We start from the raw sequence: 14,542 nt of genomic DNA, 5'->3' as shown, positions 1-14,542 counted from the left end.
GAGCACAATGCATGATCCGTCACCTTTATTGATGTTGCCCTTTGTACTTTTAGATGAAAGTTGTAAATATTTTATTTTTATTAAAAATTGTCAGGGTCTTGTGTTCTGTGATTCTACAGCTGCAGAATTAGTCTGCAGATTCTTAGATTTCATGATAAAATAAATACATTTTCTCCTACGATTCCCCATTTTAGCAGAAAATCCAGCTAATGTGCTTACCTATCTTTGTTGGATCCAGGGGTGGATAATGGGAGGTGAGCAGCCAGCAGTGAGGCATCTGTCTTGCTGATGAGGATTTCTAGGGTATATAACTAAGAATTTGAGACTTCCCCAAATATTTCATCCTACAAGGAAGATGCATTTCTTACCCAGTGCAGAAGTGTTAACCACCTCCTTTGTGCCAGAAACTCCAGGAAGACCAAAGCCCCAACTGTCTCCAACCAGCTGCCAAAATCTGCAGGTCCCTCTGCCCCAAACCCCAACAACTTCTATACTGTGCTATTTATGCTTTAGGTCATAGCTAGACTATAAATTCTGTGGGTGCAGAGAATGTTTTTCTATACGTTTTTACAGCACCTAGCACACTAGGGCTCTGACTTTGAGGCCTTTGGGTTTTACCACAGTACAAAAAATATCCACCACATCCCTTAGTAAACTTATCTAATATTCATTGTTAAACATTTACACTTTCTTTTTATTTTTGAATTTGTCACTTCCACTTCCAGTGGTTGGAACTTGTTACGTTTTTTGTCTGCTAGATTAAAGAGCCCTTTAGTATTGGATACCTACTCCATTTGTAGGTATTTATAGGTACATGAGTGATGGAGTATAACAAGAACATTATTCAAGTACTTCCAAGCAACTGGTAATAAATGTTAATATATTAACATTCCCAGTATCACATTTTATTTATACCACATTGGTATTATCTAATAATTCTTCTTTGCCCTTTTTGGTCCCCTACATTTTTTTCTTCTTCAAAGTACATTCATTATTTTGGAAACAATGACATTTGTATTTTAGCTTCCCCTCAGAAGGGAATTCACATACAGTAATATGGGGTTTTAGGAGAAGGCCTAGCTTTTTTGCAATTCCAGCAATTCATAAGCACACTTGGTACAGGAATAGGTACGTTGAACAAGCATCTGATGTTAAAATAAAATTGTAAACATAATATGTTTTGGAGACTCTTCTATATGAATTTAGCTTTAAATATTCTTTTAAATATACTTTGAAAATCTTTTTCACATGATAAAAACCACACTGCAAAGCTTTTTAATGCTTTCTGTATGTTTTAGAATAGATGGTTATTTCAAGATTGGAAAGTAAAATCCTTTAACATTATGTAAGCAAAATCTTAACCTGTTTTCCCTTCAGAAATATAAAGTGATTTCTTACCCGAATCAGACTGGACATAAGAAGCACTTCAAATGCATGGGCTGACTAATGATAAAGGACATTGATCTATTTCATGCAAATATAGTCAGTTCAACTAGATGAAATGTTTGTGTCTTGCTATGAAATCTTGTCATGCTTCACATTAGACAGTTTGTAGGCATAACAGAATGCCTTGTGGCAGAAAACCCGTCAGTTGGAAGAGAATTTAGATCTAGTCATCTTTGTTTAACTCAAGCAGTGAGACAGCACATTTTAGCTTACAAATAACCTAAGGGGTTGCCTTTTTTTTCTGATTTGAATTATAAGGGTGACATTGTCATGCTGAAAACAATTGCTTGTTGCCATCAGAAAGGAGCTGGGCTGTTTGGTCAACTTACACAATGCCTTAATACAGTACTGTAAGTCACTAATTTACTACCTGAACTACTGGAATTTGTCTAAGATATTGGGGTTAAAACTCCATCTCCTGTGAATAGAGCTATGGAATCTTTAATACTCACAAGAGGTCAGAATCTTGGTTTTAAATCTTCTCCATCAGAAGCACCTCTGATAACACAGTACCTATTCATGGCATTCTGGACAAGTGTGATGTAGAACTGACTCATAAAACAAGAACATTATCTGAATCACCAGCACTACTTTCACAGCATCTGGTGATATGTTTGGACGTTTAGGATTTTTTTTTTTAAGAAAGCAGTGGGGTCATGGAGGTGGCATTCAGAAACCCTTTGTTAAAATTCTGCTACCAAATGGAAGGCAGGGTTTAGTGATTTTCTTGCCTAAAGTTCATCTGGTCTTTCTGGATAATACTAAAACATCTGTGCTGAAAATTACTTACCTTGGGGACATAAAAATGATTCTGAAAAGCAATGGATGTTGCTTTCTGGAATTGCAGAATGCATTAACTGGCAGATAACTTTGAAAATATTTCCCTGAGGAGGATACTCCTGAAATCCCCAACATGGCTTTCTGTTGTCTGCCCTCAGTTTCCAATTTCACAGGTTGAACGCTGTAATTTACTATTAATATACTCAGCATATTTTTCAGGAGGCAAGAGCTATAAACATTTCCACTAAAGTGAATGCAATATAAACTTATGTTGCATTGCCTCCCTCCTTGGTTATGAGTGTGTGCATTTTTCCCTATTTAAACAATCAGATTCCCCAATCCATCCCCCTCCCCATGTGAGCATACTCAGATTTTATGCACAGTATTTATCACAAGCTAAGAGAGTGAAGTTTGTGGGAGACCCTTGTTTAAATATTGATGGTACCCTACTGCTTTGAAGTGTCCCATACAAAAAGTGGCCATGGCCAGTCCTGGTTAGTTTGAGGTTTTTTTGGCACAATTCCCCTCCACGCTCCCAAAAACTGTATATTTGTTACTTTTTTATTTATTTTATTTACTTACTAGATTCAAATTATTTGTACTTAGGCTCCCTAGAACAAGAACTTCAAATACAGGCAGACATACTTTATAACATTTTGGTATTGCCACCAGCTAAGCAATTGGGGTAGACTTGTGATTTAAGGCAAATGAAGTAAAATGCATAAAACAAGAACAAAGCACACATGATTTACAGTTTGCCAGATTTTGGCGTACCTCAGGAGTACATTGACTAGGTTGTCTTCTTGGTTACTGGTGTAAATTTAGGATAATTCCATTGAAGGCTGTGACTTCAGTGGGGTTGTCCTAGATTTGAACTTGTTTAACTTAGATCAAAATCTCTGTTGCTTGGCGTTTTAAGGTTCCAGTAGAAGTCTCAGCAGTTGGTTTTACATCCTCTCTTTTGGGGATCTGCCTGAAGATCAGGGTTCTGTAGTAGAATTGAATGCTGATATCCCTCATTACCTGCTAAATGATTATTCCTCCGCTTGTGACTCTTTTTAAATTAGTCACAGCTGGGCTTTCTGAAGCCTAAAGATAGTTGTCGGGAAGTAGATGACAGATTCACACTTCTCTCTGGATAAGCTGAAGAGGGAACAACTACTATTTTTTTTCCACTGCCTTCCCCTCAGGGACAGTAAGAGCTTCTACCTTCTTGAGCTGAGGAAGCACAAGAGACACAAGCTAAATTAATGAAGGCTTTCTCCACAGGAGGAGGAGTTCAGCGTGGACACAGGGCTACAGGAGAATATCTTCAGAATCTTAGAGGGGAAAGAATGGAATGCTCTTGGCCCCTCCCACATCCTCTTCCCCCAGTGCATGTTAAGAGCTCTGTTCTAGGGACTTCTTCATCAGAAACCCTGCAACTTGCCATACAGTTCCTTGGGAAATCACCTTCCCTGAGCTCCAAATAAGTCAAAAGCAGAAAAAACACTCTTGAAGAGACTACTCTGCCACCTTTTTCCTTTCCCAATGTTTCTCTGCTCTACGCTCTCAATGTCACACATTTTGGATCCTGGTTATGCTTTACAAATTAGATACATGCAGGAACAAGGAAATAAAGTGAGCTCAAGAGTGATGGTGGTAGTCAGGTGAACCAGACACTACTGAACATTTTCGAGGGTGGATTTTAGCCAATGACACTATACACCTTCTCTTGGATTTTCACTGTCTGTGAAGGAGAAGACAGGACTTTAGTTATCAAGGTCATGTCTGAGGGATCCAGGCACAGAACTGGAAAGAGTTCAGTTTTACTTATCTTTCTTGAATTAAGAGCTTCCATATTGGAAGGCTGTATGCTAGTGCGAACACTGCCGTGTTTTGAACCCGTGGTTTCAGGGTTTCTTCCATAGATGGCAAAGCCATCCCTTTTGACTTCAATATAAACGTATTCAACCAAAGTAAACAAGCTTCAGCACCATGATGACCATCACCACTGATAGATAGAAAACAAGTCATCTATTCAACTAGGTTCTTTCTTTGGTATGCATCATCAAAGTAAAGGACAACCTTAATATTTTTTTTCAGTTCTAGAGCAAGACTATAACTATACCACTACTCCAGTACCTCATCCCTGATTGGCTTACACAGTCTTTGTCTTACCGCAGATGCAGTAGAAGAAAGTGATTTAAATACATTGTAACTGATCAATGATGCACCCTATAAGTAAGTTTACATCTCTGTGAGCAGAGTTGTAGAAAACAGATTTTGCTGGTGCTGGGTGGAGTCCATGGAACTGAAAAACTTCTGTAAATGACTGGTTTCAGAGTGGTAGCCATGTTAGTTTGTATCAGCAAAAAGAACAGGAGTACTTGTGACACCTTAGAGACTAACAAATGTATTTGGGCATAAGCTTTCGTGGGCTACAGCCCACTTCATCGGATGCATGCAGTGGAAAATACAGTAGGAAGATAGACGCACACACGCACGCGCACACACACAAAATTCTAGACCTAAAAGTTGCAATTCTCCAACAAAAAACTTCAAAAACAGACTCCAATGAGAAACTGCAGAATTGGAAATAATTTGCAAACTGGACACCATTAAATTAGGCTTGAATAAAGACTTGGAGTGGATGGGTCATTACACAAAGTAAAAACTATTTCCCTATGCTAATTTCCCCCCTACTGTTACTCACACCTTCTTGTCAACTGTTGGAAATGGGCCATCCTGATTATCACTACAAAAGTTTTTTCTCTCCTGCTGATAATAGCCCACCTTAATTGGATTAGTCTTGTTATAGTTGGTAGTGGCAACACCCATTTTTTTCATGTTCTGTCTGTGTGTGTGTGTGCGTGTAATCTTCCTACTGTATTTTCCACTGCATGCATCCGATGAAGTGAGTTTTAGCCCATGAAAGCTTATGCCTAAATAAATTGGTTAGTCTCTAAGGTGCCACAAGTACTTCTCATTCTTTTTGTAAATGACTGGTGGTTCAGATGCAAATTCTGGTATAGGCAAGAAGATGCAGTATCTATTAGCGGATTATTTCTTTTACTTTTCTGCTAGCACACTCTAAAGAAATAAAATAAATAGCAAAATAACTCTTCATAGAATTTAATTTTCCCTTTTAATTTTCATTTGAACCTGGGGGGGGAAAAAAAGTAAGCACATTTGTCTTATCTTTCTGAGAGTCTGAAGCCCTGTGATAATGATCATGACACACATAAAATGGAAGAAAAATGTGGTAGTGGTGGGAAACAGAGGATAGAAATAAAATATCCCCCTTTTACTAGCACCAACAAAGCATGTTAGGTTTCTTTCAGTTTGTTTGGGGGTGGGGGGAAACAGTGGGTGGGGAGCCAGAGGCAGGAAAAGATGAGTGCAAATGCTAAAATCTTTGCAGAGTAAACAGGAAGAAAAGAGGCAGAGGGGGCATTTGACGGCTGTCCCGCACTCATATTAGTCACATGCTTATTGTCTCAAATGATGAGCATGTGTCAGAGCACATAGAATTCATTTTGTGACCTTCAACTCATCCTGATTGTGGCAGTCAAAAGTTTTTTGCTTTGCATTATGGAGAAACACAGCAACACAAAACCAATTCATAGAATATCAGGGTTGGAAGGTACCTCAGGTCGTCATCTAATCCAACTCCCTGCTCAAAGCAGGACCAATCCCCAGACAGATTTATGATTCAGTGGACTTTTTGTTGGTGCGGAGGGAGTATTCAATGTCTGAAAAAAGGCAAATTGCCAGTTTTGCTTTATGTACAAAAAGTTTATTACAAATCTATGATCATGAGGTTAGGGGATTTTATGGTGGTTTGCCAAATCTTATTTCCTTCCTCCACCAACCCAACAGATTTGCGTTATATTTCCCCATTGGTAGTAAGTTTACACTAATTACTGCTTAGCTGGACAAGTTGAACTATAAGGATTTTGATGCATATGTGGGAATGTTGTGAAATTAAAGCTTTTGACTAACTAGACTGCTCTTCAGCTGACGTTGTTCTGCTGTCTGAATCACAGCAAGAGTCCCGCCCACTCTGTCACACACAGTGTAAAAGTAAACAGTGTAACAGTGCAAATAGCAGTTCTTAAAGTGGTAAATGTTAGCTTGTGCTTCTGTGAAAAAGCTTTGTCTCCACACTTCTACCTTGGACTGGCCAGGAAATACCACAAGAAAACAAAGAAAAATGTCCTTTGTTTTAGGGTAATTACACGGACTGGCTGCTTTTTCAATCAGGTAAAGGTATATGCTTCCTGTTTGCCTCACGGAGAATAGGCGTGGGACACAGTGACAGCTGCTGTGTATCTTTTGTTATAATGTCCATAAACAATCCAAACGCTTTGCAGGTTTTTTGTATTTTAAATTGTATGCAGCGATCTATATTTGCGGGATTTTATAGCTTATTCAAGTGGTTCTTTACAAAGACGGTGTCTATAAAGAAGAAGAGAGGTAAGTATTGTAGGTGATCTTGTTTTTATTTCTATAGTATAGCTGCCATGAGCAGCATCAGTTTGGTTTCTCCTTATACTAAAGAAATATAGTAACTGAGATGCAAATTGTTTTCCAAAAGCAGAAGAAAGGATTTTAATTAGTTTGTTATACTGGGATTTTCCTTCCAGGGAAGAAACCTGAGCTTTGGCCTCAGAATCTGAAGAGTCCTCCTAAAATCTTCTGGAGGACAGAATTATCCGTGCTCATTTGCCGCTGCTTCCCCGCCCTGCGCTCCCTGGCAATACTGCTCCAAATGAGCCCTCTGCTGGCCTTTTGCTGATTCTGGGCTCCCTCTCCCTCATGTGGGGACTGTGGAACCTACTGAAGCCCTGGAGAGGGAGGGTAGGGCAGGGCAATGGGAGGAATTCAGACATGGCTTTTGAAAACGTTAGCTGGTGCATGGCGAGTTTTGGGGGACCATGTGGGGCTTGTGCTTCCCTTTTCACCCTTGTTTACTGCTGGACTGGTTAGGTGTGTGGTTCTGCCAGCCTCTAGGATTCCAAATCATGAGTCAGGCCCTAAAATTGTTGTTTGGCTTAGGAGAATTGTGGGTTTTTTTTATTTGCCTGCTGGTTTTTGAGCCTTTACTGCTCACGTTTTCAAGCTTTTCTATGCAACTATGAGAGCTAGGAAACATAATCTTTTTTTTATTTTTCTTCTGAGATTCAGCAGGAGATGGGCATTTAAGAAAAACTCCAGATATCATGAGTTTTGTGATTAATGTTGACAACACAGCAGTGACAGTGGTGGGGAATCTTGGACTCTGGGTGCAGGGTTGAGTGGCCTCAGAGCAGGTCCACAGTTGAAAGGAAGCTCCCTGTTCTGGATGCGACTAGCATACCATGGGCAAGGAGCCTAATAAGGCTGGAGAGCTCTGGCGGGGTCCACTACCCACTAAGCGCCAGACTCAGAATTTGGCCCATGATCCCCATCTTACAGATGGCCAGGTAACCGAGGCAGGGAAGTTAATAGGCTGATTTTTCAGGTCCTTTTACCTCCTGACTACATAGTTATTATGTAAACGCTGTGAAGGGTGTAATTTTGCATCCCAAGGAAGGCTCCGTTAGTGAAAGGCTTGTTTCTGATTGATTTGGTTCATTAAAGTGCGGGGGAGGGTGGGTGGAGAGAGGGGAGCTGCAGTTCCTCTGTTTTAACAGATCTCTGTTTTTTACTATTGTTCATGTCAAATAATATGTACATATTTTTGAAATCAACACGTCTTTATTAACCCTCTTACAAAAACAAAACAGGTCAACTGTACTTTCTATGTTAGGTTCCCTCCTGTTACCGTTCTGACCTAAGACCTTTCTCTCTCCCATTTCAGTTTCCATTCAACTTTCTTTCCACTGCAGATCCATATCAAAGCCAAATCTTTTTCTGGTCCCTTTCAATGGCTCCCAACCTGTTGCCACTGTAATAAAGGATACCATCTGTCTCCATTTCATTTGAACTTCTGGCTCCCACTTAAGACATTTGGTGAACCTGCTTCCATTCAGACCTGCCTCCCTCTCATGAAAGTATCCAGTTCCTGCTATCACTTCTTCTCCTGCTCCTTCATGTTAAATGATCTATAGAATCCCACAAGTCTGGCATCCTCTATACTTGGGTGAGAGATGCATGACAGAAGGATGTTGAGCGTAGTAGTGGAGGAAGAATATTTGCTTGATGATGATCTCAAAGGAGTTTGGGCTTGAATCAAAATATTCAAAGTGAAGTAAAGATTTGGATAACCAACTCAGCTTTTGTATGCTTAATCATACTGAACCTGTGAACCTATTAAGCTTCACACATCACTGCTGATAATTTCAGCACAGCCCTAGGAGTCTTCTCATGTGATTTCTTCCACTGGAGTTTCAATGGCCACCTTTGGTAGTAAACATTTCCTTATGCTATTGCTCATAACCATGAAACATCACCCCTCATAGTACAATATATGGACCAAATTAAGTTAGGCGTGTTAAAGGTAGTAGGTTATCAATTTTGCTGCTGGGATGAAATAACTGTGACCAAATGTCACTTGATAACATAACATATACAACCAAATGTTGCATGATAAATTTGGCATGAAGAAATGTTCCATTCTGTGAACTCTATGCAGCCTCACCTCTTAAGTGGAAAATCCCACCGTGAAAATCCTGCAGCAAATAGAGGTAGATCTAGGCCTAATTGTGTATTTTCCTAGGCGTAAATACTTAATAACCTGTTCAGTGGGGGACATAAATAGGATCCTTTGATTCTCTTGATTTAAATTTTAAGCATTTTTTCCTATCTGAAAATTAGAAATGGATTTGGAAATGTACTTAATGAATCTTGAACCAACTATATCTTTTATATCATAAAAGCTAGAGACTGCTTGTGCTTTATTTTGTAGGGGAGGGCCTAGTGGTGTGCAGCATAATCCCTGAAGGTGGCTTTCTTCTTCTGTGAACCTGGAACAGGGAAGTACAGTCTCTAAAATAGTGTCTTGCCTCATTCTTTAGTTATCTGTTAGCAATGATAGAGTTTATGCCTTCTCTTGAGAAACACCGTTTTTACTGCTCTAATCATTTGCAAGGACTTTTTGTTTTTATTCAGAAAAGTATCAATTAACAGTCAAAATATGATGCTTCGTAGCTTCCCCTGCAATGGTAGTATGTCTCATTAGTGGGGTCTAGATTATTGCAGGATTCACCCTACTATTTTAACAGCAATCTTTATATTGTGAAGTGTTGAAATAAGTATTGATAATATCAGCACCATCATTCTCAAAGGCGTAGTGTTATCACTCAAAGATTTATCAAAATTTCTGACTGAATTAAACCTAGGTACAACAAGCAACACTTTCAAACTTCGATGCAGTGAAGGACTTTATTTAGATGTTTAGCTTTAAGCAACCAAGTTTGAAAATTGTTATTGCGGTGTCAAGGTGTGGCAAACAGCTCTCACGGGTTAGCAGATAATTATTTCGACATTGGACTTGTATGTAAAAACTGATTTTCTTAAAGTGCTTTGGGATCCCTTGTAAACCATATAAAATAAATGCAAATTATTATTTAGTGGTATGAAAAAGAATAAATACTTTTTTTTAGTTTTCATTCTTTTAAATACCATCACAGAATATTTAAAATGTTTTAAAACCCCTATTAATTTTGTCCTTTTAAATCAACCATTGCATTCAATTACAGTTTGCAAGAGGTGGCACACTAAATCTTTTCATCACTTTAAGAATCAACCCTATTATATCTCCTCCTGAGACATTCATTGTCAGGAAGGTGTGCCAGAATGTATTTTGCTCATTTTTATACAATCTGACAAGTTTACAATATACTTCCTCAGTGTATTCTATAAATGACTCTGTGGACATATGATGTGTCATGTCAAATCAGGCAATTTAACTAGTCATTATTTTTTTTAACAGGCGCCTTCTTCTGTGTACCCATTGTGGGAGGAAATACATCTTTAACTGTAACATTTTAATATTCAAGTTTCATTAATATTAAGGCCCACATTCTGCAAACAAACACGCTTAACTTTACTCACATAAATAGTCTCGTTGACTTCAATGAGACCACTCACCTGAATGATGTTAAGCAAGTAATTTTTTTGTAGAATTTGGGCAGAAATTAGTATTTTCATGGCTGACCTTGACCCCTGGGGTTGGCTACCTCTGTCAAGCGCTTCTTCAGTGGCTCAAGAACATGAGTACTGACCTCAGCACACACAATTATGAAGCAGGGCACAAACCCGAAATTGGCTGGGAGTTCTATACTTAAATTTCACCAACCAAGTATCGAGAATAAACTCCTCAGACACTGTAGCAGCCTAACCATGGAGTCACAGACAATCCCCTTGGGCACTCTTATCTGTCTTGTCACCTAGGCAAGCTTACCTTTGTGATTGATGGTCCCTTATACCAAAAAACAATGATATTCAGGTTACTCCTAGTCTTCCCCCCCCCAAATTACTTACCCCACATCAATTGCATCTCAGATCTCACACCAAAGACAACGCTTGCAGCCAATCCTATAATAATCTACAGATTTATTAACTAAGATAAGGAACTAAAAGTTATTTACATGGTTAAATCAGGTAAACGTACATACACTTGTATGAGTTAGTATCAAGTTTTAAAAGGTAATAGAAGCTTCTATAATAAGCAAGCTTTATACGTCCTTTAGGGTTAACCCAGGGCAAGCACTGGGGATCTTTTGCTTATGCTTAGTAATCCTTGTCCCTCAGAGCCCAAGCAGCAAAAAAAGATGCAGTTCCTCCTTGTTAGGGCTTTTTATTCCTTTCTCCTTCCTGTTTCCAGTTGCAAAGTCAGCTGTTGGGAGGAATTCAGTTATAAGTTTCCTCTTCGTGGCAGGAGGGGGGAAAAACGGGGGAGGGAAGCAATCCACAAAGCCTTTTGTCTTCTGACGTTCCACAGTGGTTCGTCTGGTATTGATGGGCATCCTTTTGTTAGGCAAGAGATAACATCTCCTGTTGGAAACTTGTATTTAATGCTTCTCTCCTGTCTGGTGATTTACAGCTACAGAGCAAACATTCACATATTTCCTTACAACATGGGACAGAGGTAATATAAGTGAGGTTAATGCATGCAGCAACTTACAAATATTTCATAAAGTCTAAACATGAAACTCATTTTTGTAACTCTAATACCTATTCTAACAACGTTAATACTACAGGTGAGCCTGACTGGTTCCAGCTATGTGTTTGTCAGTATTCAGTTGAGACCTAGGGGCCTTGGCATGAGCTAGCACCTGGTCTGCAAGCATGACAACTTGTTTGGGCTTCTTGTTGGACTACTTTAAAAATAACACAACTTTCTCTCTCCCTTGACAGTCCACACATCTTTATTAAGCCCTTTTTCCCCTTTCTTCAATAGTGTGACTGATGAATTTTGAACCCTTCTCTTTCAGGACATGCTGAGGTGTCGGGGGAGCTTGATTTGGGTTTTGTATCAATCTGATCCTTTTTTTCCTCTGAAGCACACAATCTATGATCCTATGAATAGGAAGCTGAGTCAAAAATAACATTTTAAAAGGCAACTTCTTCTTAGTGCACCCTTACCTCTTGCTCTTGGTTGTCTCCCTCCCACAATAGGATACATATTTCTGTTTTTGTGACAGTGGTTTAGCCCCATCTTTCACTTTACTTCTGCTGTTTTTCCACAGATGTCATTAAAGGCAGTCTGTGTCTTTCCTTCACATAATCTAAAAGGAATGTCATCACTTCTGTATAGTTAAATACATGGTATACGAGGACTCAATTTTCAGCATGCTGTGCAGCAGGTTAGACAGTGGTCCCCAAACTTTTCACATGACCCCCCCCAACCTCTGTCTACACCCACCCGCAGGAGATGGGGCCAGGAGCAGGGTCGTGGCTGTGGTCGGGGGGGTGTGTGTGTGGACAGGAGTAAAGAAGCCAAGGCTGGGGCTGCAGCTGGGTGGGAGTAGTTCTGGGACCAGGAGTGGAGCAGCCACTGGGGGCCAAGGCTGGGGGCAGGGCCTGGAACGGAGCTGAGGTTGGCGGCAGGGCTGGAGCAGAGTGGGGCTGGGTGGTGCTCCCTCCTCACCCCTTGTGAGGGCTGGCCCAGGCCCAGCAATGCCCTCCTGAAGGTTCCTCCATGCCTGCTTGGGGGAGGGGGGTGCCCCACAGTTTGGGGACCACTGGGTTAGATTCTTGACTCCCATAGCTGTTGTTAGTTGTCTAATCAGCCAGATACAGTGCTGAGTTCACTCTAGCTGTTGCATCTGAGTGACTGTGTTGCTAAATAAGAAAAAAATGGCAGCATGTGCCCATGCATATATTTTAAGATTAATAGAATTTCTGATTTCCAAAACACTGTTTTGATATCCTAATAGGGAAGAGGCGTAGCCCTGCCTGGGAACATTTTATACTGCAAAAACTGTAAATAAGGTAATTTTAATTACAATTGCTGTCTGAGGATTGGAATTCAAGGTCTTGATCCAATGTATAAACTAATCTCTACATGCCATTCAGGTGGTATCGGGTGATAATCTGTGGCAATCTGTTAAACTTCAAGAGGGAGTGGGTATGGGCAGCATATGAACTGTTGGCTGGGGGAGACTAGTCCTCGACCCCCGCCCCTTCTGTGCCCCCCTGCTGGATCCCAGAGCCCCCCCACTGCGGCCACGGGCCCCCACCCCAGGCTAGAACCTGGAGCGCTGGAAGGGAGGGCGGCGTGGCCCCAGTCCTCTCAGTCCCAGAGCGCTGGGAGGGAGGGAGGGTGGGCAGGCAATGTGGCCTCAGCCTGAGCCGGGGCCGCAGCACGGGGAGATGCAGAGCAGGAAGCTGGGAGGGCCTGGGGGCGGAGAGTGGGCGGGACCACACCTGTCTGTTTGGGACGGAACAGCCTCCCCAGCCTATGATACCTGCCGCCCATGGCAGTAGGGTCTTATGCTTGAGGCAGAGTACAGAGAGTCAAGAGATCTGGGTTCTGTTTCTGACTTTGCCAAAGATGTATTGTGTGACATAGAACAACTCACTTGAATTTCATTGGTTCAGCTTCCACATTTGTAAAATTGAGATAGTATTTCACAGGTGTGATGTGAAAATTAATTCACTAATGTTTGTAAGATGCTTTGAGCTTTTCAGATGAAAGGCACTATGGAAGTCCAAAGAGTGTTATGTAAGATCTAGAGCAGTTAAAATATTTTCTATGAGGTGGCTGGTTTTTTAGTCTAACTGTAACTTTTTAAAAAAAACTCTTTAGGCTCCAGCCACATTTAGGTTTTTATAGATCCAGGAAGCATAATAGTGAATGCTAAGAATGAAATAGCTGCATTTCTTTAGTTGTTGTTTAGTTACACTCTCAAGCTGTATTTTAATGCAGTGTACTATACCAGCTTGTTTGATATTTATATTTAAGGTATATGTATTGTAATAAATGTTAAGTGGGTTTGAGATTATAAGCATTTCTGCCTTGCTAAAAATGGATGTGTGAAAGGCAGACGAGTAAAACTTTTGCAAGTACACAGTTAAAATATTCCGTGCAATCCATTGGTCACTTGTTTTCTGCTGGTTCTGTATGTATAGAATTGGTTGATAGCCTGCTGAATATATAACTGAACTTTTCCCCATGTGAATGGATTGTTGTGGACAGATATAAGCATCAATCCAATTTGTTTATCCCTGCTGTTCTATTTTCTTGACCTCTCTTGTTGGAAAAGAGCTCTTATAAAAACAAATCGGGGAGGGAACCCAGGAATTTTCATATAGGACATCTAATTACTTCTGCTGCCACTCTCATTTATCTTCTTGCTCTTCATATTAGTGAGTCTGGATTGCGGCTAAATAATCTTGAGACCATTAATTAACAGATAATCTATCCTTCACCAATTACTTTAAAGGCTCAAGTAAAGCAAAACTGCTAATATTAGTGTGTGAAAGGTCATTCAAAAATAATTGGTTATAATTGATTTTCAAAAGATTGCCTTTTGTTTTTAAGGCCTGATGTACGTTTTCACCAGTGTGACTTTGTAAGTAAAATAGGGTTCTTTTTGGAGAAGGGAGCTGTTTGTAGCACATTTGGTGGATTTATACATCTTCATAAGGAACAGATGCTTTATGGATTTACTACAAGGCAAAATATTCTGATCTATTTCAGTCAAAGATGCAAGGGTGAGATTTCCCTACTAAATATGAAATGCCCAGTTAAATTCCAAAGGATTTGCTAATCAGAATGGTCTTTGGGGAAGACAGCTGTCTGTTGGACAATCTATTTCCTTGTGTTGGGAGGAAAAAAAGATCGTTTTACTTGAGAGGTTACCATTTGTTAAATGTAGGGCTCGTAAAGGGAGGTTTTTGACAT

At 40.1% G+C, this 14,542-nt stretch overlaps 1 protein-coding gene across 1 annotated transcript in view; it reads left to right on the top strand.

Moving 5' to 3' along the window:
* MCF2L (MCF.2 cell line derived transforming sequence like) overlaps positions 1-14,542 on the top strand; it is a 251,780-nt gene that overhangs the window by 105,612 nt on the left and 131,626 nt on the right. The window lies entirely within an intron of this gene.

Source organism: Mauremys mutica, chromosome 1, assembly GCF_020497125.1.
Source record: "Mauremys mutica isolate MM-2020 ecotype Southern chromosome 1, ASM2049712v1, whole genome shotgun sequence".
Lineage (NCBI taxonomy): Eukaryota > Metazoa > Chordata > Testudines > Geoemydidae > Mauremys > Mauremys mutica.
This window is presented reverse-complemented; position numbering and strand designations above follow the sequence as displayed.